The sequence below is a fragment of the Orcinus orca genome, chromosome 9, assembly GCF_937001465.1.
Source record: "Orcinus orca chromosome 9, mOrcOrc1.1, whole genome shotgun sequence".
Classification (NCBI taxonomy): Eukaryota; Metazoa; Chordata; class Mammalia; order Artiodactyla; family Delphinidae; genus Orcinus; species Orcinus orca.
Genome location: NC_064567.1, coordinates 48,530,330 through 48,555,217, shown reverse-complemented (window position 1 = coordinate 48,555,217; position 24,888 = coordinate 48,530,330). Strand labels below are relative to the sequence as shown.

Here is a 24,888-nt window from a genome sequence, read left to right as displayed (position 1 = left end):
AGCCTTTCATCCACACGGCTCAGAATAAAAGGGGGGAAAAGTAGAAAGAAAGAATTAGTAGAAGTAGAAAGAAAGAAAGAAGGGAGGGAGGAAGGAGGGAAGGAAAAAAAGAAAGAAGGTAAAGTAAAATAAAATAAAGTAAGATAAAATATAATAAAGTTATTAAAATAAAAAATAATTATTAAGAGAAAAAAAGAAAAAAAATTAAAAAAAAAAAAACGGACGGATAGAACCCTAGGATAAATGGTGGGAGAAAAGCTATACAGACAAAATCTCACACAGAAGCATACACATACACACTCACAAAAAGAGGAAAAGGGGAAAAAATCATAAATCTTGCTCTCAAAGTCCACCTCCTTAATTTGGGATGATTCATTGTCTATTCATGTATTCCACAGATGCAGGGTATATCAAGTTGATTGTGGAGCCTTAATCCGCTGCACCTGAGGCTGCTGGGATTTCCCTTTCTCTTCTTTGTTCTCACAGCTGCCAGGGGCTCAGCTTTGGATTTGGCCCCGCCTCTGCGTGTAGGTCGCCGTAGGGCGTCTGTTCTCCGCTCAGACAGGACGGGGTTAAAGGAGCCGCTGATTCGTGGGCTCTGGCTCACTCAGGCCGGGGAGGAGGGAGGGGCACGGAGTGCGGGGCGGGCCTGCGGCAGCAGAGGCCGCCGTGACGTTGCACCAGCCTGAGGCGCGCCGTGCGTTCTCCCGGGGAAGTTGCCCCTGGATCCTGGGACCCTGGCAGTGGCGGGCTGCACAGGCTCCCCGCAAGGGGGGTGTGGATAGTGACCTGTGCTCGCACCCAGGCTTCTTGGTGGCGGCAGCAGCAGCCTTAGCGTCTCATGCGCGTCCCTGGGGTCTGCGCTTTTAGCCATGGCTCGCGCCCGTCTCTGGAGCTCTTTTAAGCAGCGCTCTTAATCCCCTCTCCTCGCGCACCAGGAAACAAAGAGGGAAGAAAAAGTCTCTTGCCTTTTCGGCAGGTCCAGACTTTTCCCCGGAATCCCTCCCGGCCAGCCGTGGTGCACTAACCCCCTGCAGGCTGTGTTCACGCCGCCAACCCCAGTCCTCTCCCGGCGCTCCGACCGAAGCCCGAGCCTCAACTCCCAGCCCCGCCCGCCCTGGCAGGTGAGCAGACAAGCCTCTCGGACTGGTGAGTGCCGGTCGGCCCTGATCCTCTGTGCGGGAATCTCTCCGCTTTGTCCCCCGCACCCCTGTTGCTGTGCTCTTCTCCGCGGCTTGGAAGCTTTCCCCCTCCGCCAGCCGCAGTCTCTGCCCGCGAAGGGGCTTCCTAGTGTGTAGAAACCTTTCCTCCTTCACAGCTCCCTCCCACTGGTGCAGGTCCTGTCCCTATCCTTTTGGCTCTGTTTATTCTTTTTTCTTTTGCCCTACCCAGGTATGTGGGGAGTTTCTTGCGTTTTGGGAGGTCTGAGGTCTTCTGCCAGCGTTCATAGGTGTTCTGTAGGAGTTGTTCCACGTGTAGATGTATTTCTGGCGTATCTGTGTGGAGGAAGGTGATCTCCGCGTCTTACTCTTCCGCCATCTTCCCGGAAGCAAAAAAACCCTGTATTATTTTTATAATGAGAAAAAAGTTGTTTTTAATATTTAAAAAGTTCAGGAAGGTATATTCCAAAACGTTAACAGCTTTTTTTTTTCTGGATGGTAGGATTGTGGGTAATTTAAATTTTCTTCTTTGGGCTTTATTTCTTCCTATTTTTATATAATGATAACTGCTATTTTTGTGATAGAGGTGAAACAATTTCACAATAACTGTTATTAAAATTAATTCCACCACTCAGAAAGAAATATTGCCAATATTTTGGTGTGTATCATTTAAGTCTTCTTCCCTATGTCTAGACAGAGGTTTTTTTTTTTTTTTTTTTTTCCAGTACGCGGGCCTCTCACTGTTGTGGCCTCTCCCGTTGCGGAGCACAGGCTCCGGACGCGCAGGCTCAGCAGCCACGGCTCACGGGCCCAGCCGCTCCGCGGCATGTAGGATCTTCCCAGACCGGGGCACGAACCCGCGTCCCCTGCATCGACAGGCGGACTCTCAACCACTGCGCCACCAGGGAAGCCCTAGACAGAGTTTTTAAAAAATTGTTGTAGTCACACTGTATTGAAGCCTTATTATTATTATTTTTAAATTAATTAATTAATTTATTTTTGGCTGCATTGGGTCTTTGTTGCTGCGCGCGGGCTTTCTCTAGTTGCGGTGAGCGGGGGCTACTCTTCTTTGCGGTGCGCGGGCTTCTCATTGTGGTGGCTTCTCTTGTTGTGGAGCATGGGCTCTAGGGCCCGTGGGCTTCAGTAGTTCGGGCGCCTGGGCTTTAGTAGTTGTGTCTCACGGGCTCTAGAGCGCAGACGCAGTAGTTGTGGCACGTGGGCTTAGTTGCTCCGCCGCTCGTGGGATCTTCCCGGACCAGGGCTTGAACCCGTGTCCCCTGCCTTGGCAGGCAGATTCTTAACCACTGTGCCACCAGGAAAGCCCTGAAGCTTTATTTTTAAACTTACCCACACATCTTAAACATCTTTCTCCACGATTAAGATTTTGTCCACAAAATCAGTTTAAATGACTCCCTAGTACTCCACTGTACAACTATAACATAGGTTATTTAAACAATTCACTGTTGTTGGACATTTATGTTGTTTCATACTATCATCATTGTTAGTAAAACTAATGACTATTTCCTTTGAGCAAATTCCTAGATCATTTTTTTTTTTGCATGCCCATTTGTAAGGCCTTGTATTCATATTGGAAATCCAAAATATAAGGTTCTGTTGGTAGAATCACCACAATGGGAACTTGAATGAAGTGGGGGACCTGAGAGGGAACAGGAGAAAAATATTATGGTTATGGAGGACCACAAGTCTGGGTTGGGTAATGAGGCCTGTGTAAACTATACCAAGGTAAATACTGGTAAAGCCATGACAGCCTAGGATGAGGCAAAGAGTTATGTTCTTGCTGTGGATGCCTGTACCCATCATCCAAAATCCAAAATTTCTTCTTGGCTTTGACTCTTTTGCCCAGACTCTTCACTTGAGTTCCTGATCCAACGCTCAGTCTCGTTGCTGTGTTTTAAATTTCTGTGTCACTATTGCTTAGGGTTGCATTGCAATTTGTTTAGGCTGTGTCCTATGCTTTCTAGGGGACACCACTCGTTGTAGTTTGTGAGTTGTACTGTCTGCACCACACAAGGGCACAACTCCAATGCAGTGGTCTTGCTCCTAATACTATTCCCATTCACTTTAGAAGGTTGGTGCTATTATGAATGTAATAGAAACTCTGGATGGAAATTCGGACAGAACAGTTCCTTGAAACTCAAACTATCTAGGTTTCCTACAAATCTTTTTTTTTTTTTCATTTGCCTTGGGAACCAGCTGAAATCAGAAGCATTAAGTATAACTGATCTTAAAATACATTAAAGATAGAAAAAAGATCCAAGTACCTGGTGTGCAGTCTAACTGTCCCAAATACTAAAATTTTATGTTCATCCATTATACTTTCCTCTTAGAATAAAAACATCTGAATGTAATAGTAAAGCAGCAGGGACTCACCAAAGAGTGAAGTTATCACCTGCCTGCAGGAGAGGAGACATTTAAAAGCACTCTCTTCCTTGTGACCCTCTCTATTATAAAAGTTTCATGATAAATCCACCCCCAGCTCATGCCTAGGGTGATTTAAATATATGGCAGCAGAGTCTCCGGTGGTCAATTGAGGGATAATGAGTTGTAGAACAACCAAAGTGAACCGAAAAATCTTCTTAGTTCAAGCTTTTTGTTCTTCCTTTTTGAAGAGATGGACCCATTAATTGCAAAGGAAAATAACAGATGAAGAGGAAAGGGAGGAAGAGAGGCTAAGTGAAAAGACTGAGTCTAGGCTTTGTGCTTACATCCAAATAAACACCAAGTAGTGTGCTAAAAATTCTGTATAGCACACAGCATATTCCATGTTGAATGTCCAAATGGAACATTTCTAACATCTTCCAGTGTTGGTCATAAGCAAAGAAGTGTATTTGGCATAAAGAAATATTTGGGTATATTTTGTGAAGTGGGAGATAACAGAAGATTCACCTCTGAGATCTGCCTGTCCCACTATGTACGCACACACACACACACACATACACACACACTCACAGTTGTTATGACTTTCCACCTCTCTATACTTTTAAATATACCAAAGACCTTGAGGTTGGAAATCTTCCTACCCTTCCCTCTCAGGTCTCCCTTCTCCTCTCTGTGAGTACAATCACCAAGTATAATCAGCTTCAGAATGATGCCTTTCCTTTCAAAATACATGGACAATGATGAAAAATTTATTTTTCATTTGTGACATTTTATCTGTGAGTAACTTTGAACACTCATCTTTGTCATATGTTTAGGAGTACTTGGCAATAGGCATCCTCAAGAAAAATAAAGCAGAAGTCTGGAAGCTTGAATATTGAGTATTTTATACTATTTTCTAGACCACAACAAATTCCTATAAGGCAAGGAGAGTGTCTGATTTATGAAGAAAGTATTTCTCTGTTACATATCCTTGGAATCCAAAGAGCCAGGGATTCGAAGTGAAAACATATATATGTTCTCTTAGACTTTATATTCTTAGAGAGAGGAGAGAGAGAGGAAGAAAGGGAGGAAGAAGAAAGAAAAGTAACAAAAATAATAACCCCTTAAGCATTGGAACACAGTAGTTCTTAATGAAAGTCTTTTGTATTTACCACACTCTCTGAATGATTTTAAGATTTTTCTCTTTATCTCTATTTTAATTATGACATGCTTTTGGCATGGTTTTCTTTGAGTTTCTAGTGCTTAGGGTTTATTGAGCTTCCTGGATCTGTGGGTAGTGAAATTTGGAAAAATTTCATCCTCATTTCTTTACATATTTTTTCTGCCTCACTCCCTCCTTCAGGGATTCCAGTTACATATATGTTAGGCCTCTTGAAGTTGTCACACAGTTCACAGATGCTCTTTCCTTTTAATTTTTCCTCTCCGTGTTTCATTTTAAATAGTTCCTATTGCTGTGTCTTTAAGTTCACAAATTCTTCCTTCTGCCATGTCTAATCTGCTGTTAATGCCATCCAGTGTACTTTATATCTCAGACATTGTAGTTTTCATCTCTAGAAGTTTGATTTAGGTCTTCTTTTCTTGGCACGTGATGTTTTGTGCTGTCACTTTTTAAAGACTTATTTTGAAATAATTTTAGACTTAAAAATGAATTCAAAGAAAATTAAGTGCCTTGGAATGGTTTGATCCTTTCAGGTCTTGTTTTTAAGCTTTTTTAGACAAGACCAGAGCTTTAGTCTAGGGCTAAAAAAAAAAAAAAAAAAGCCCACTACTGAGGCAAAACACTTCTGAGTACTCTACCAAATGCCCCATGAATTATGAGTTTCTCCACTCTGGCTGGTGGGAAGAGGAACTACTTCAGCTCCTGGATTTCTGGAGATTATTTCCTCTAATCCTTGTGTGCTGCTTTTCTCAGCTGTAGGCACTTTCCTTACTACAGGGCACTAATCAGTACTTAGTGTGAGTGCTTGCTCAAGGGCAAGTCCTCTGTAAATCTGTGAAGCTCTCTATGCAGTTTTCTCTTCTCTGGTACTCTGTTCTGTGTACTGTAGCTGCCTTGGCCTCCCTGTATTCCCAGTTCTCCCCAATGGAGGGAGATCTTGGGGTTTTCCTTGGGGTTTTTCCTGGGTTCCCCCTCCCTATGCCAGAGCCAGGTCGTAGAAGACTGAGGTAATTTCAGGACTCATTTCATATGTTTTCCATCTTTCAGGGATCGCTGCTCTTCATTGTCTTATGCCCAATGTCTTGAAAACTATATTTTGCATTTTTGTTTGTTTTTTACTGTGTCACGGCCAGAGCAAAGTCAGTAAATGTAATAAATATTTTTTGAATGAATGAATAAACTCTGTATCCTGTCCTATGGTGGGAGTTATTAAAATGTTTTTACTGAAAATTGTTCTGTTCCTTGGAAAGCTAGATCCGAAGAGAACAGTAGTTCCTAATGGCAAAGAAGTTGGAACTATTTGACCATTTTGTCAGGAAACTTTGCTGTAACAGATGACCTCCAACCATTTAGTTTCCAAAATCCCAGGGGCCTGATGGGTCCAGCTTGGACCACATGCTCTTCTCTTGGCTTGAGAGTGCAGTGTGCCTTGGTTGACAATCCTATCAAAGCTGCTTACTGTGACAGGAAGGTAAGGCGCCAAAAAGAAAGCAGGGGTACTCTGTCCAAACAAAGGAGATGGAATCTGTGTAGCCAGACAAATAAATGTGTCCTGCCAGGAGTCATTTATGAAGAGGTTTATTGGATTTTTTAGTAATGAAATCTTATTAGCTTATGATACCATGGACTTGCAGGTAAATGACTGCTGATCCCTTTTCGTGTGTTCTAAAACATTTCTAATGATATAATTCTCAGATGATTGATGTTTCATCCTATTATTAGGAGAATTTAGACATATATGCCCTGCTACACACACTTGGCTCCTTTTCTGAACTTTTAAAAATGCTCTTATACCTAACATATTTTGGCAGCAGGATGGCTACAAGATAGGGCAAGCCTAGAGGCCTCTGGTCTGGGAACCAGGCCAGGTTGGGTCAGGCAGAGAGCTTGATGTGAGGGTAAGAGGTTAGGAGTACAAAGGTTCAGAAAGAATAGTTGGAAGTGTGTGTGTGTGTGTGTGTGTGTGTGTGTGTGTGTGTGTGGTGTTGGAATCCAGAGAGCATGATTAAGATCTAGACCTGGGGTGTCTGCAGTACCCCAGATGGGCAGATGGATGAATCACAGCATGTGGGCAGAAACAGAGACTAAGCATACAGGTACAATCCAAACTGAGCTTGAAGGAATAAGCAAAGAACTTATCCTCTAAGTTCTGTAAGATGAGGAACCATAGCACAGCGTCAGTACACATGGGAAGACATACCCAGCACCTGAATTTCTTGTGATCTTTGAGGTTGGGCCGTTTGTTCCCTGTTGGCTAGTGATTAAGGCATTGATGCCCTGTGGGTTCCTTACAATTCTAGCATCTGTTTGTTTCTTAAGTAGCTTAGCTGGTCCTTAAACTTGTGCCTGTGGCAGGACACCTGCATGTCATGGTGCTCTTTATGAAATCTCATAAAGTATTGATATGACAAAATATGTAATTTTGTGCTAAATCAGATATCACCTTATTTGGATTCTTGTACAGACGTGTAGTAATATGTGTTAAAGATTTAAGAAGAACTTGAGATTGAAACTCAAAAAATAAGAAAACATGCATTATCTGGGTTTTTGTTTTGTGAACATGGAAAAAACATAATCTTTTCATCTTTCATTAGTGGAATACTTTGATTTAACTTGTATAACACTGGGGTTCTGTGTGAGTAAACGTCAAGAACACTTAGAATGGTGCAGTCCTTTTTCTTAAAGAAAAGCTTTTAATTGCAATATAATATATTTACATATCACATATATTCACATATCCATATTACTGTGGATATATAGTTACTATAAATCCATAGTTCACCCCCTGGACTGTATGGATCTATGTACTGCTCAAACTGCCTTTAAGAAAGAACTCATTTTCCAGTTGTAAGGAGTGTGGTCAGCTGACAGCTTCTCATTGTTCATTCCTTCAGGTCTGCTTTTGAGCTGCTCTTCTCAAGGTGGCCCCAGTCAAGACCAGGTAAGGCTTTTTACAAAGACTTAGTCATTTCTACCTACCATGGAATCCCTCCAATGAACAACTTTTGCTGTGGAGCTCCGAATGAGCTGGTAGATTCTTTGCCAGCTCTGCCTGATGGTCTGACAGCTCTTCCTGCCAGTCCTACTTCTTCCCTTTTCCTCACCAATGTTACTCTCTAATAAACCTTTTGCACCCTCTCTCCACCTTGGCACCTGCTTCTGACCCAGCTGACGGACAAGTGCACATATCACAAGTGTACAGCTTGATGCATTTTTATAAAGTGAACACACTCATGTAACCAGCACATTATGAAGAAGATTATAAACAGCACTCTAGAAGTCTCCTTGTGCTACCTGCCTTCCAGTCATTACCCCGCTTCTAAGGGTAACCACGATCCTAACTCTTTAACATCCTGGATTAGTTTGTCTGGTAGTACTTCATGTAAATGAAATTTTAGTGTATCTCTTTTGTTTGACTTCTTTTGCTCAAGATTATGCATTCATTTAAATTCTTTTAAGTACATAATAGTTGAGGTCTAAGTTTTCAAGTGAATGTTTGTACTTTTTCATCTTTCCACTCTGTTTACTTTCTCTGTCTCTTTGTTTCTCTGTCTCTGTCTGTCTTACACACACACACACACACACACACACACACACACACACACACACACACACACACACACCCCCCACACACAGAAAACAGTGAATCTTTTCCAGTTCAATTTCCAATCTGATGTAGAATATATGTGTGACAATAGTAAAAATTTCATAGTATGTTCAAAATACTAAATTAGCAAAATTAAGATAGGCTGGAATTGTCCATGCCTCTATTTGTCTCAAGCTTACCAAGTTTCTCTACTTTAGCTTCCACTAGATCTGAGTCATGAGAGATAGATCACCTTTCAATACTATTCCAGAGGACAGTGACTGGTTTCAAATGACTACCGATGGACCATTGATACGGCACCTATGTTAAGCAGATCTTTCCCGAGTTTTAGTTTAATCAGTTCCCCAGCTCTGCCCTAGAGAAGTGGGGATCTTATTACACAATCTTTTTTTGTTCAATTCTAAAGACATTTCTTTGCTCATTAACTGCCTCCTGGTTCAATAGCTTCTAGAAAAACTCCTCTTTCTCAAGTTGTTTGATGGTCTAGGATTTCACTATATGTCTTGAAAGAATTTCCACCTCTTGATTCTTACTCCCTACCCAATTTAGGAGCATTCTTGAAAATAATAAAAGGAAATTTAAAGGCATTTCTCCTACTTGAGTATGTGCACTTATGTATATTATAGAGTCCTCTGGTGAGAGGACATCTTCCAAGGTGTTTTTGTTTATAGCTCTCTTGTTGGTGGGATTATTTTCAAACCATTTTGGAAAGAGAATTCTCCATTTCTCCCTGGAGCAGAGAACATCTTGCTACAGATTGCTGTACTTTTGCATATGATTTTGTTTCAAACTCTTGAAACCAAAATGTTAGTTTAGTATAGTTAGCCTTCTCTTTCCATCCTTGCAAGCATTCCTAAATCTTCATGTTAGAAAGACAAATGAGATCAGCGTTCTTCTACCTTAGAAAATCAGTTTTTCCCTAATGCAGTGATATGTCAGTAATATTGACCAGATATAAACTCTCTATTGGCTTTCTTTGGGGAATCAAATGCTGCACTATTCAGAGTAAACTTCAATAGAATGAATTGAATTCATATAAAAGCCTTTTATGTTTATATGTTTAAAAATCTAAATAGTGACTCTAAAGAGAGGGGTAAATGATGTGAATTTCTTCCCAAGATTTTAAAAGGTTTCTGTTTTTATGACTCACACTAGAAGTAGAGTCTGTTATGAAGTGGATTATGTGTGAATCTAGGTAATTTCTTTGAGATCTGATCTGTGAGCAACAATGAAGTTTCATAGCCTTTAGCAGGGTTATAGTTAATTAAATGTAGAATCTTACTATTTTAGAACTATAAATGACCTTAAAAATAATCTAAGGTAACTGCCCCTCCCTTTGCACACCTTCACAGATGGGGAAGCTGACACAGAGAACTGGGAAACAACTGACCATGTCACCCAGCTGACAGATCTGGGGCTTTTCATATTGTCCACACTTTAGGGACTCTGGCTAGCCTGGACAATTGTTTTCCAGAGGTTGTTAGTGTTGTAACCTTGAATTTACATATTTTCAGTAAAGAAATGACTGACATCCAAGGGTCATCTCATTTACCTCAACATTTAATGTTATTCTAACCTATTCTAACAAGTTTCTCAGTCAATGTCCATAAACATGCATTTAAAAAATCCAAACTGTGCTGGATGAACCAGATTTAGGCCCTGCCTTCAGGGAGTGCAGAATCAAGAGGAGTTGTGATGATCACAACACCACGTGAAGAGTGTGATGATAGACGAAAGTTACAGAGGGACCATTAACCCCAACTTGAAGGGGGCCTGAGGAAACAGGAGCGGACAAGAGCACTTCAAGGAATGGGCAGAGTGTGCCGGGTTCAAGAGTCACACCTGTGAGTCTACAGGGAAAAGTGATTTTAAATTTACCATGGAGAAAACCAGAAGGGAAAACAACAGAAGTGGAGAACTTGATCTAAGGTTAAGAAAACCAATAAGCTCTGGATGGGAAGTCTGGAAACCCAGATTGTCTTCCTGGCTCTGCTGGTAACTGGCTGTACGACCTGGGCACGTCACATAACCTCTCTTGACCCCGGGTTCTTCACCTGAACAAAAAGGACTGTGGGGTGATATCCAGAGTTCCTCAGACTCTGACATCTGAGGATTCTGTCAGTCTAGGTAGCTTTATGCACTTATGCTTACTACTTGAGGACATGTAATAAATAAAATTTCTGAATTCTGTCCCATCCTGATCAGAATTAGATTACTAATTAATAAAACTGATTTAGAGAGGCATAGGCAATGCAGACTTTCCACTGTCTTCCTTACCTTTTCTAAGGGGAAGGAGAATAAATATTTATAATTTATTGTGTTTCAGGTATTTTATTTAACCATTAAAATGATATTGCAGGCTAGGGATTACTATTTTCATTTTACAAATGAGGAAAGTGGGGCCCACAGAATTTAAGTCATTTGCTCTTCCATATACATTAACAGTGGTGCTGCTGGGATTCGAACCCAAGTCCATATACATTAATCCACTCAAACAAGTTCAAGAAAGAAGCACTTTATGTAAGAATTAACATGGATCTTCATGGAATTCCATGAGTACAGCTAGAAAAGGACCAGGACCTTACAAAGTCCAGAACTCTAGGGCATTTCTGGATCCAAGGTAGCCCTTATGACCCAAGGACCAGGAGTCTATGAGCCTTACTCTGGTGTTCCATCAGTGATGTGATTTGACCAACAATCAGGGTATCTATTTATCTTTGTCTCTGATTATGACTAGCTCCAAAGCACTTATTCTTTTCATCTACTTTATCCTTTAAAAAATTCATAGTTTTTGATTTCTCATGGTTTTGGCTTAATCATAACTTCAGCTTGCCAGGACCCCTCGCAGCTCCTACTCTACCTCCCTCTCATGACCCCTACACTACTTCATGGTTGCCTTTTCTACATTCTTTAAATTTCTACTCTTTCTCCTAATTGCCTACATTACTCCATGTTTCCCAAACAAAATTACCAAGGAACTGGCCCAGCTCATCTTTCGTGTGAGCAATGTGAAACACAAACCTCCAAGCACACCCAGATCAACAGTGGGCACCTGACTCAGAGAAGACAATTCAGTGGCTAACCAATGACTTATGACAGAGCTTGGAATGAAAATACTAGTAAGACTTATAATTCGTTGCCTGAAAGCTTATTTTTTTTTAGGAGGAAGTCTATGGGAGTCCACTCAATATGTTAACAAGTAAGCTGAAAGAACAAGAGAATTAATGCCCCCCAAAGCAGCGCTCAACCAAAGATGAATGGGGATTGACAGACATGTTCCTGAGTTGCTCCTGCTGGAGCACTTCTAGGTGCTGAGAGTAGTAAATGACTTGATAAAGCACCCCATTTTGGCTCCCTTCCCTTCCCTGATTAATTTCCCACCCCCTATTGGCAGTTCCTGGGATCACCTCCTAAGTGTACTATTTGTATTTTAATCCTTGACCCAGGTTCTATTTCTGGGGGAACCCAAACCAAGATCCTTCCCTGTTGTGTGTGTGGGGTACACATCAATTAACATCTAATAGGTCCTGAGAGATGTTGATCCAAGGTACACGAGAGCTAGGAAAAATGACCTTTATCTCAAACTAGTTGAATTTCCTGAGACTTGTTGATAGCCAAATGAATAGCTCAAGTATTTTTGATTCAAGGTGTTATTCACTGGGAATAATTTGACATATATGAGGATCCTTGAATCTTAGATGTGTAACCATTCCATTTTTATTTTGCCTCTGTGTTACTCTCACTGAAACACAGTTTACATTGTATTCTTTTGTATCTTCTTACACATCTCACAAGGAAGACATAGTAGAGCATTTTTCTCAGCATGACTGTAAATCCTGGTTGTGCTTTTGAGCTGGATCATTTTAGGTGTGATTCTGGGGACTCTACGAATTACCACAAACATCTTTGTGATGTTAACAGAGGCAGAGACACAGTTTGGTCTGTCAGTATAAGAACTTTCTCCATTGTAAGATTTAGAAGCATAATGGTTTTCCAAGACTACATTTATTATACAAAGCTTTTAACTAATAGATTTCTGACCATTTCATTATTCTGATCTCTGAATTTTTAATCACATGTTATTATTAAAATACTGAGATGATTCAGGAGAGGGGTGAATTTGGAGAGAGGAGACCTAAATTTGTTTCCTGACTTCAACAGTTACCAGTATGACCTCAGGTGATAAATCAACTCTTCTGAGTCTTAGTTTCACTACCTGTACAGTGGAAATATTATCTACCTCACAGATACCTCGAAGCTCGCTGTGAGGATTAAATAAACTTGGATGCAAGGGAGAGTGCTTTGTAAACAATTAAGATCCATACGTGAGAGATATTTTAAAAGAGGAGAAATAATCTGCCATTTATGTAAACAAAAATAACCATGCTCGAGGAGGCTGCAAGGAAAAACACCTGGAAGAATTAGAGTGTATGAGTAGGTTTTCAGTGAAACAAAGCTGATTGATGAACAATCTCAACAAAGTTAGTCTCTTCAAACTTTTTTTAAAATTAATATGCTCAGGAGGGGGTTTAGATGTACAAATGTGTCACCTGTTCTTTCAACTTCTGAGCTTAGGAAGGGGTACACTGGCCCGAGACTAATTAAGAAGCATGTAGACTTATGTTTTAACACAGTTAAGTCTGGAAACCAAAGGTCTTCACCATCACAGCAGGCTTGCTCTCTTCATTATGACCAAGTTCACACAAGGTCCTGTTACCTGGTGAGAAAGCTTGGTCACCTATTTAAGTTCTAACTAGCTCAAACCTGTGCACTTTTCCAAATGGCCTACCAGAAAAACATAATTTTCTTAACTAATAAGTTACTGGATCTCAGTTTCTCTCCCTTCACCCTCATCCCTTCAGAGACTGAATCTTCCATTTCCAGCCTTGGTCCTGAACTTCAGTGGCTCACATTGAAGGAGGCTCTGTTGACCGTGAGCTCGAGAATTTGTTATGTGTTTTAATATGGATGTCATTAAAATATAACATTTACCCGCTGAGAACATTATACTATTTATGAAACTGTACAATTTCAATAACTAAACTCAGCAAGATTTTATTGCTCTCCCCACCTGTAATCACAGAAGTGCTGACTCATCATTCTAGAACCACAGCTTACCGGTATGCAGCTTCACTAAAATATGCACCAAGTCTTGTTTTTCCATCATTTCTGTGTAACCCTTTTTTTTCGTAGTTAAACAACCCCTTTCTAAAAGGTTATAATTAATTAAAGGCTCAAATTAACACCAGGAAAACTTTCATCTCACAAAATTCTCAGTGCCGCCATGGTTAGAAAGAACTATATTTCTAATACTATGAAGATAAATTAAAATTCATGATTGTCTTTTAAAATTTTATAGTTTTTTAATGAATCTTTTTTTAAGATAAATTTATTTATTTTTGGCTGCATTGGGTCTTCATTGCTGCATACTGGCTTCTGCTCTTTGTTGCAGTGCGCGGGCTTCTCATTGCAGTGGCTTCTCTTCTTGCGGAGCACGGGTTCTAAGCGCGCAGGCTTCAGTAGTTGTGGCACGTGGGCTCGGTAGTTGTGGCTCACAGGCTCTAGAGTGCAGGCTCAGTAGTTGTGGCTCATGGGCCTAGTTGCTCCGTGGCATGTGGGATCTTCCTGGACCAGGGCTCGAACCCACGTCCCCTGCATTGGCAGGTGGATTCTTAACCACTGCACCCCCAGGGAAGCCCAAAATTTTATAGGTATTTTAACAGTCAATTTCGCTTTCTCTGAAGATATACCAAAAGAAGTCTTTGATGTACTGAAGTGACTTCTTCCTTATTTCCTTACCCTCTACTCTGGCTTATGTATTTTATTTTATGTTATACACACACAATTTTTTCTAAGTATCAGTCCATTTTTATTGGAATGTTTAAGTGATTTTGTATTTCTCTTAAGGTCCTTTAGACATAGTCAAATAACCATTTATACTGCATTACATCTTGATTCCCCCCCCAAAAAAGGGAGGGGGAATAAAGAGTGCCACATAGAAATGGACAAATAGTTCACCTGATCCCATTTTCACTTTGAACCGCAGTTGACATGAATACAGTTAAGGTGAGAGGAAGGTATGAGAACAGCAGAAAAAGTTAATTGTGCACCAGAGAGTGCTATATTTATATCTCACCAACTTATTGTTAGTATATTGAGGGCATGAGAAAAGTCTTCCGGTCTTCAACTGTGGTATGAGTGTATGTACAGAAATGTGACGATTGATAGAGTTACCAGTCACTAATACCATTCTGATGTCTAGAAGTTTTACATCATTTAAAATTTTTTACTAAGCTGTTCACCTCAATCATACCCTGAAGCAGTTATTTCCACAGGTTAATAATGTGTTATATAAAGAACGACTTCCTTTTTATTCTTGGTGAATTTGCCTTTTAATTTCATTTAGTGACCATTTTGTCTTACATGATGGAATGGTGTAGATTTAAATGAACTCTCCAAAGATTGATAAAAATCGATGTCTGTTCACCACGCTTTGAACTATACTTCAACCTGATAAATGAAATTTGCTGTTTTCTTTTAAAAGGGAGGATCATAAAGAATATTTGATTATTTTGGTAAAGACAGGCTTCCCTTTGTAAAAAAGATGGTCTATTATGGAATGACATTTATAACCTAATGTTATTTAGATAAAGTGGGGGGAAAAAAACCCAGCAAGACCTCAATGAGGGAAACAAATCTGGAAAATATGGAAATCTGATAAAATATAAGGCAACCATTTTCGTCTTGTTCTGTGGGACCTTGTCGTTACCTGCTGGGGAAGTCTGGCAGGTCTGTTCAGACAGAGGCTGGCAAATGCATTTATTAATCATTTCAGGAAAGATGAAGAAGGCCTTCAAAGACAACACTCTCTCCTTGGCTTCACAGGATCTTTTAAGGTTTTACTGTTAATAAGATTAAATAGGAGATGGGCAGTAAAGATATTGGAGCAGAGTTTATTATGAGAAAAAGTACACATTAAGAATCGGGCTCCTCCACCACTTAGTTCAGCATTCTGTACACATTCTTCCATTCAGATTTTTTTATTGCTGTTTGCTTAGGGAAAAAAAGTCCCTGGTGAAAGAATGTGGGCATGAGTACATTAGCTGCCTCTCTAGTGCTCTGTCTGCTGTGCGGGGCCACTACAGCTTTGTAGTTGTCTGCTGGTCAGGGTTGTAGGCCGTTGCTGGCTACAAACCAATCTTCTCCTTACAAATAAAGGAGTCATCTGCCAGCATTGTATTTGTTGAGGCTCTTCGAAGCCAATCAGGACTGCCCTGGATGGAGGGGATGAGGAGAAGTTTATAATAGGATCAGTTTTGTTTGCAATTTGTTTCTAATAGATGCCAATAAGCCAGTTAACTAGGCTCCAGTTAATGGACATTTTATTGTTTCTCCCCCTGCTGTGCACATGACCTCTCCTTAGAAGCATTTGCAGTGCCCGAAAGCATGGATCTGCCGCCTGGTAGCCGAGCGCTCTCTCCACTCTAGAAAACTTGTTCACCAGCCCCAGGCTGCAGACCAGGCCAAAATACTTTGATCAGCCTGTCATGGGAAATTTACAGCAACATTCAGGCTTTTGTTCCATGTGTATTTCTCCAAATATAATATCTCCCTCAAGAAATCAATGATAAGCTGTTAAACTAAAGAGCATGGTAACATCCACAGAGCAGTAAATTAATGGTCTTTTGTGGATAGATGGTTACAGATTTCATCATAAAAAATGGATAAAAGATTACATATCACGTAGAGCGAAACTTTTAATAACTCAACATGACTTTTCTTAATGGGTTTTATTCATTTTAATCATTATAGTGTCAATGATGATTATAGCCTTATTAGATTGTAGTGATTGAGGGGACTGTTTATGAGATATTGAAAATCTCAGGCTGCTCAGAATAGCCCAGCAGCCCGTGTGGGTTTGATGTGTAAGTTTATCTGGAGGAGTAGGGCTTGTCAGGAGAGTTTCAATTAATACTTTTACTAAATTGCTCCTGTCTTTAGTGACCTAGGTCACAGATGACTTAAGGATTCCACAACATCAGCTTTTCAAAATAGTTGAGCTGCAGCAGTGTAGATCAAAGAAGGTTCTGAGTGAGCGTGTGTGTTTAAATAAGGTAGGGCCAGGAAAGGCCTCGGACAAAAGTGGCATAAGTCCCTCTACCTCATTCTGCAGCCAGGAGAGTCCTCATTCTGCCTTATAGTTCCTCCCCAGAAAGGAGGTACTTTAATAACAGGATATAAATTTGGCCACAAGAATTTGGAAGGTTAAATTCTCAGTTTTTCTCTTAATGTCTGGACACATGATTAAAATGTAAGCCAGGACTCTATTAGTGATTAATAAGGTGTTATTCCAGAGAAATGCCCCAGGACCCTGTCATCCTAGGAAAATTATAGTAACTAAGGTGTAAATGTAACTAAAAAAAACAAAAAGAACCCTACAAATGAACACCTTCAATGAGACCATGATCAAAATACCATCCACCTGATATCCTCTTGATTTAGTATTGATTCTTTAGAATGTCTATTTCCATTACGAACAATTCTGTCACCTATCAGTTATTCCAAATGTTTCACTATAATGGAAGTCATATACAGCAGGCCCAGTAGAAGCAGTGCATCATGGTGTCGTAGCAGGAGACCTGGTTTGCGTTTGGGCTACCCTCCTTTAGCAGCAGTGTTCTGGGGGGGCAAGTCACTTGAACTGTCCCAGCCTCCATAGGAATAAGAATAATACCTGTTTTGCTTATCTCTTTCACAAGGTGATTAAGATAATCAAATAAGCCCACATCTGTGCTTAAGAAACCTTATGTTTTCCAGTTAATCTTTAGAGCTCCACTAAGATCCAGGAGCCAGAGGACCTGGCTTTTGTACAGGGTTCAGCAATAGGTAGAAAATATCAAGTGGTTTGATGAAGATCTGGAAAAATCAAATTCAATCTTCATTTAATTGATCTAGCCCTAATTATTTGAAAAAAGAACAATGAAAGTCAAGAGAAACCTAGAAGAGCTTCTCTTTCTTTTTCTGGAGGGAGAAGAGGTGGATATTTGAGTTCAAAAGCATAGTACAAGCCACTGGGAAAGACTTAGGAAAGTACGAGTTGTCTGTGTTCATCTGTCAGATGGGCAGAGCTGAGAATCAGCCTTAGTCTAGACCTTACCAAAAGAGAAAGGAACCAAGGGCTGCAGAGGAGAGCAGTTGACAAGCAGCAAGTGGGTGAAGACTATTGAATGTTCCAGTGAAAAGGGAATACACAGAAAGTAGGGAGGTGGTCTAGTAGGGGGAAGAGCATGGGTCTTGGGATCAGACAACCCTAGTGCAATTCTCCACCACCAATGATGATGCTCCCCGCCCCACCCTGGCCCCCCAGTGGCCAGCCCTACTCAATATCCACTCACCTAACAAGGGAAGCATGTGGAGTCAGCCATGTTTACTTCTGCTAAGGGTAGGTCTAGTCTAGTTGGTGGCTGGGGACACTCAAATGGCCTCAACATTTAATTCCCTCTGTCTGTGCACTCTCCCTGGGAACTTCTATTCAAACCTATGGCCTCCTTATATACCAGTCACTCCCGGATTTCTGCCTCTAGCTCCAGCTTTCTCCTGGGGTCTTGACATAACTTTCTGTCTTGCTGGTCATCTTTGCTTCAGCATGTCCACCTTAAATCTACCTTTTTTTCATCAAACATGTTCTTCCTCCTGAATTTCATAACTTGATTGGTAACATTCTCACTGACCCAGAGGTTACAAATTGAATGTTTTTGTACCGCCTCCCCCCAATTTATATGTTGAAATCCTAACCCCCAATGTGATGGTGTTAGGAGTCGGGGCCTTCAGGAAGTGATTAAGTCATGAGGATGGAGCCCTCATGAATGGATTTAGTGCCGTTATAAAAGAGACTGCATGGGGACTTCCCTGGTGGCACAGTGGTTAAGAATCCGCCTGCCTACTCAGGGGACATGGGTTTGAGCCTTGGTCTGGGAAGATCCCACATGCCACAGAGCAACTAAGCCCATGCACCACAACTACTGAGCCTGTGCTCTAGAGCCCACAAGCCACAACTACTGAGCCCACGTGCCACAACTACTGAAGCCTGCACTCCTAGAGTCCGTGCTCCGCAACAAGAGAAGCCACTGCAATGAGAAGCCCACGCACTGCAATGAAGAGTAGCTTGCCGCAACTAGAGAAAGCCCACGCGCAGCAACAAAGACCCAACACAGCCAAAAATAAATAAATAAAATAAATAAATCTGAAAAAAAAAAAGAGAGAGAGAGAGAGACCCCAGAGAGCTCTCTTTTCCCTTTTGCCATGTGTGGACACAACGAGAAGCAGGCTGTCACCAGACACTGAATCTTCCAGAACCTTTATCTCAGACTTCCCAGCCTCCAGAACTGTGAGAAATAAATGTTTGTTGTTTCAGTCATCCAGTCTATGGTATTTTTGTTATAGCAGTCCAAACAGACTAAGATACCAGGTGACTGATTTTGGAGTCATCTTCCACTCCATATTCCTCACTCCCTACATCCAATCAGTCACTAAGCTCTGTCAATTCAAATTCCTTACTTGGTGGTCTGAAAATAGATCCCCAAGTTCTTTGCTATTTCTCCCATTGACAGGTGAGTCTATGTCTCTTCCACTTGAAACTAGACTTCTGTGACTGTTCTGACCAGTAGAGTGTGAAAGTGACACCATGTGACCCAAGGCTAATCCATAAAAGGTGGCTCAGCTTTGGTGGTTTCCTCCTTGGAACTCATCAGCAAAAGGCCTTCATGCTGTGGGGAAGCCCAAACTAGCACATGTGAAGGGATTGCATAGAGAGGCCCTGGGACAGGAAGAGACAGGGATGCTTGGCTAGCTCTCACCAACTCTGCCCTTCCACTTCTGAGGTTCCAGCCACCATCTGACTACAACTATGATAAACCTCTGAGTAGATAAACTGCCTGGCAAGCCCTTCCCAAATTCTGACCCACAGAAACCATGAGAGTTGATAAAATAATTGTTGTTTTTAGGAATCTGAAAAGAGGGTTCAAGTGAACTTACCTACAAAACAGAAATAGAGTAACAGATGTAGAAAACAAAACATGTTTACTGGGGGTAAGCCGGGGGAGGGGAGAGATAAATTGGGAGATTGGGAGATTATACACACTACTGTATATAAAATAGGTAACTAGTAAGGACAGGGAACTCTGCTCAATGCTCTGTGGTGACCTATATGGGAAAAGAATCTAAAAAAGAGTGGGTATATGTATATGTATAGCTGATTCACTTAGCTATACACCTGAAATTAACACAACATTGTAAATCAATTATACTCCAATAAAAATTTTCAAAAAGAGAAATATTTAAAAAATAAACTGTAAAAAAAAAATTGTTGTTTTTAGCCACAAAGTTTTGGGGTAAACTATAACTTAGCAATAGTAACTGGACCGCTTACCATCCATCTCTTCCGTCCTACGACTGCCACCTCAGGCCCTCATCACCTTGCATGGCCAGTGGCTGGCACAGAGGAGGACTAATCATCAGTTTTGCCTGAAGGAAAGCCAAGTCCATGAGAACAGGCTTTGTGGACAAGATTAGGATCTTAAATCTAGTTAAGCCAGAATTTTCTGACAATAGATTTCTCTCTACATTGTAAAACTACAGATCTACAATCCAGATAAATCCAAGAACGATGAGACACGTGCCTCCACCAGAAATGAACAATGAAAAGGAAGAGAAAAGGTTTTTAAAAATGAGTATTATCAGGTCGTATAAGAATGATTTGTTTAGAGTTGGTTCAGATCATTTTTTCTCCCCAATTTACTCGTTTTGTTGTCTTGTCAGTTGAAATCAGTCCAGTTACTTGAGTTTTTCTTCCCAAAGGGCAAAACAAAGATTGTCTTACATTTTTCTTTTCATGCCAGCTGGTACTCTCCAGTTACCGTTGGAGACATTAAGGTTTTAACTTCTGTTAATCCTTAGACAACACTAAAAGGATTCAGAGAGCTTCTGATTTACACATTTAGTGAGAAACAGCCTTCTGATTCCTATTGCCTTTTACATGTTCCATTTTTCAGTTTTATCTATTGGAATGTAAAATTTCAGCTCTTTTATAAATTACCTATTAATATTTAATTTCTTATATCATTCTGTTGTTACCGGATAACCACAATTGCTACAAGGAACAATAACAGAAGATGCGTTAACTATCAATAGACAAGGACTCAGATAGAAGAAGTAATATACATGAAAAATAGACTGTCAAGCAACATCAGCCTCAATGAGCGTGAATTTACAGTCGTGTACAGTAGCCACAATGGCTCTCACTGTTGATTCATCCTCTGATTACTCTGTGTGCACTGTAGACAAAATGGTCTAAATGAAGACCAAGGTAATAAGTGAACTATCTATCATCTCTTTTATTTTTATTCCAAGCTAGGGGAATTGGCAGAAAGAGAACAGTAAATTGAGATTCCTGCTGGTTCTGTGTCATAGGACTCTTAAAAACACTGAAGTCTCCGTGAATTATTTAAGACAGAGGATAGAAAGTAGGACTTTGCAATTTTACTGAAGCTTTATTTCAAGTTCCTTACCACAACTGTCATCTCAGGCTATGGGTTTTTGTTGTTGTTCCGAAACTATCAGTACAAGAACATTTGCTTTCAGTAAAAGGTAGAATGTCCAAGTCAGGAATTAATGGAAGAGTCAAAAATGGAAACAAATATTGTAGGTGCAGGTTGAGAAGTCAGAGGAATATTTTCAGTTACTCAGAGAATCTCTGATTTTAGACCCTCTTTAAGTAATTTTACCACCTTGACATGTCTACTTGGAGGTCCCACAGCATCTTAAACTCACCATAGTTAAAATAAAACTTGCTATTATATTTTCCCCTAACCATTCTACAGCACAACAAAACTAACCCCATCACTTTCGTCTCGATTTTCTTTCACGCCTTAATGGCACCATAATTTTTCCCCTCACTGGTGCTCATAACCTTACTTCCTGCTTCTATGTCCACTTACAATATTCAGTCATTGCTGGAAGAGACATTTACCATGAAGCAGATGAAGCTTACGTTCAGGGCTGCTCTTGTGCACAGGTCTTTTCCAGGGCTCTGGCAGCGGCACGGCACTGTGTTTTTGTAAAGGCCATATGTTTTTGTAAAATTGGGGGAAATAAAATATTTCGGCTGCTGTCTCTTTCCACCGTGACCTCTCCTCAGCCACACTTGCCCTCTTGTCAGGTGCCAGCTTGGAGACTGGGCAAAAGGGACGTCGAATTGAGTTTGGGGACACATTTATTTGGGTTTAATGGGACATATTTATGTGTTCTGGAGGCACTTCTGTTTATATTTAGTTAGTGCTAGTTGTTCCAATGTAGGGAACACCTTCCAGTATATTCCTACTGTCCACTGTGCTGAATCTTTGGTCTCATAATATAAAGAAGCAAGGCCAGCGGTGCATCATGCAGTGCGGGTGGGGAGAAGAAACAAGACATGAGTGTGTGGAACCAGAAGTTGGGCTATGGAAAGTTCTTTCAGTTCCCAGGCATGTAAAGTTGTAAGCAGATGATTCGCTCCTCATCAATGCCTGGTCAACAGAATAGTTCTTTCCTATCAAGAATGTACTCTAAAATGCAGTGTATACAATTATGAATCCACCATACATTTTTTTCTTTTGCAATGGGAATAGTGAAAAATAGAGTTTATCAGCCTCTGTTTGTATGGTACAAATTGGTAGCAGGTCTGTAAATATTAAGTCTGTCTCTAACAACTTACACACAAAATAAATTTAATAGAAATGTTTTTCAACTTTAAAGAATCCTAAAAATTTACATGACATCACCAATAACGAGTTGTGAGTCCAAAGAAACTTTTCTCAACTATCAATAATAGAAAACGAATTTTGGTCACCGATGCTAGAGGAGAGACTAAGTTATCTTCCTATTCTCTCCATAGAAAATGGTATTATAAAATATTGGCTATATGAAGAAGCAATCAAGGAGTGTATAGCCAAAAGTGTACAGAAATAAGAATTATAGAGGTTTGGCAGGCAGTTCATTTTTAAAAATATGTTGTTTTTTTTCTCGATTTTGTAATTCATGATTTCTTTTCTCATTCTAAATAGATATTCACTTTTATACTAATACTTTATTGTTTTTCTTTATAAAGGAATCATATAAGCTTCTTGATTATATGAACTTCATACCCACCAAACCTGGATTCATCCTGACCCAGCCCTATGGATTCTTCCTCCGTGGTGTTTCTTGACTCTGCTCCATCTTTCTGTTTACTGCAGAACATCACCTTTCTTCAGACACCATTTCATCTTGTGGTGGTCCAGCAGAGTAAGTACCAAAAGTGGTTCTCACTGCATCTTCTCCTTACTCTCATCCATGCTGCTTCCTCATATCAGATTACTCTTATTGATAACAGCAACAAGTACGATCTATGCAGTACCTGTTAGGTACCAGGTACTTTATAGATACTGTCTTTAATTCCCACAATCACCCTAATAAGTAGGTACGACTACCATTGCGGAGATGAGGAAATCAGTTCCTTATAGTCCTTAAGGAACTTGCCCAAGGCCACAAAGTAACCACATGACAGAGGCAAGATTCAAACCCAGTTCCCCCAATTCTCAGTCTGCCAATAGCATGCAGCCTCCCTCTTTTCTAAAACGCTCAGCTTCCCTCACTGGTTTCAGAAAGAAACCTTAACCTTCAGCCCTCCACAGTAAGATGCTGGCCTCTCCTTCCAGGAAAATGTGTCACCTTTCCTATTTACATGCCCCCAAGGCAGCCAAATGGAATCCCTGATGGTGCCCAGATGTGGCACATCTTTTCCCTGGCGCTGAACTTTCCCCTCCACAGTAACCCCTTCTCAATTTTCTGCAACCCTTGAATGCAAGTTTCACATGCCATCTCCACAGTCTCCCAAATGGGTGTGATAGCTGCTCCTCTTTAGGTTGCAAAGCATTTTGGTGTTGCTGTTAGGGATTATAGCACTTACTCTTCTTTTGATTTATAGGAGGAATATGGGCACTCATCTGTACATTGTTGCAATCATCTCATTTTATAGTTTACTTAGTTCACTTAATACCATAGACATTCTCCATATTTCTGCACAGTCAGTAGTTTCCATGTTGAATGGCTACATGTTTTATTTTTTGACATGAGTTATTTAAATATTTCCGTATATGCAGACTTTTTTTGTTTCAGTTTTTGTTTATGTTTTTATGGTTGTTGTTGTTTGTTACTGTTAAAGTCAGCATTGGAAAGAACATCTTTGGAATGTAGATTTCTATGGCATTATTTCCCCAGGGTAAAACTCTAGACATGGTCTTACAGGATCAAAGAGCGTGGACATTTTATGACTCCTGTGGCCCTGTTGCTTTTCAAAGGTTTCAAATTTACGTTGTGATTGGTAGTACTGGATTGTACTAGTTTCACCTTAAAGCATTGGATGATATTTAATTTTCTGGTTTTTGCCACAAGAAGGTTGTTCCCTTTGTGTCTTGGTTTTCTTTTTGAGATTGTCTTTTGAAATTGGGGTAGACAAAGGAGGGACACGAAAAATTACGTGAATAAGTTGCTTTAAATTTTTAAAATTTTAAGTTGAATGGTGGAGGAAGGAGACAAGCTTGTGAATAATTTGATACACAAATATATCATAGTCTTCAAATCTACACAACTGTTACCTGATAACCAGGCTCAGTTGGCTGATTGGTTGACTATATGCAGATGCAAATATTATGACTATGCCAGATGTGTAATTGGACAGCCACTGCCAATTAAACGAGGCAGCAAATTGAAGAGGTCTGGGAGATAATTGATTCTCCAAATTAGTAACGCAATTGGTCAAAATTACAATACCTGTTGAAGTTACTTTAAATTTTGATCTAATAGTAATTAGAGGCTTTGCCTCATGTTCTATGAAATATTCCTCTTTGCCGATGAAGTATTAAGGGACTGGTAATTTAGGCAAATAAATGATGATTGCCTGATCAAAGTTGCCAGATTAATATAAAATGTAATGGTAGTAAATTCTCCAATAAAAGAAAATTGTTTAATATCTCTGTAGGGAGGTAGCCAAAAATACATTCTGCAAATATTTGGATACATTTTTTACAAGGTCCAGCAGCCCATTCCATTTTGCAGGTTTTCTTGATAGGTTCATAGACCCATCTTTTTTCTTTTACTATGGCAATAAGTAATAGTGTCTATTCCATGCCTTTGTCATACCTAATTGCCACTTTATTGTTCCCAAAGGGCAATTGGACTAAGACTTAAAAAGCTGAATTTAAAATGACTAATAAGAATTAAAAGAAGGAACCCAGAGATTGCAGAGCCATCACATTCTGATCCTATTTCCTACAGTTATATTTTAAGGTAATTAATAAGAATCACACATTGTTGAGAGAGTAACTGTCCTTTCTCAAGACCTAAACTTTAAGAACCACCTATTTACTCTCATTTGTGACACAGCATGTTCTGATTCTCTCAGATACCTTTGGCCAACCTTTCCCATCCAACACTGTCATTTATTGAAAAGTAAAATTATCTCGATGTTGAGCAGGATCCTGAAAGGA

General features: G+C 40.2%; 1 long non-coding RNA gene across 1 annotated transcript in view; it reads left to right on the top strand.

Moving 5' to 3' along the window:
- Positions 1–600: 600 nt before the first annotated feature.
- The window catches only part of LOC117199856 (uncharacterized), a 147,705-nt gene continuing 123,417 nt past the window's right edge, over positions 601–24,888 (top strand). Inside the window, exons 1-3 of the long non-coding RNA XR_004481205.2 lie at positions 601–1,149; positions 7,614–7,660; positions 22,470–22,645. This is a non-coding gene — a long non-coding RNA (uncharacterized LOC117199856). The remainder of the gene's footprint in view (positions 1,150–7,613; positions 7,661–22,469; positions 22,646–24,888) is intronic.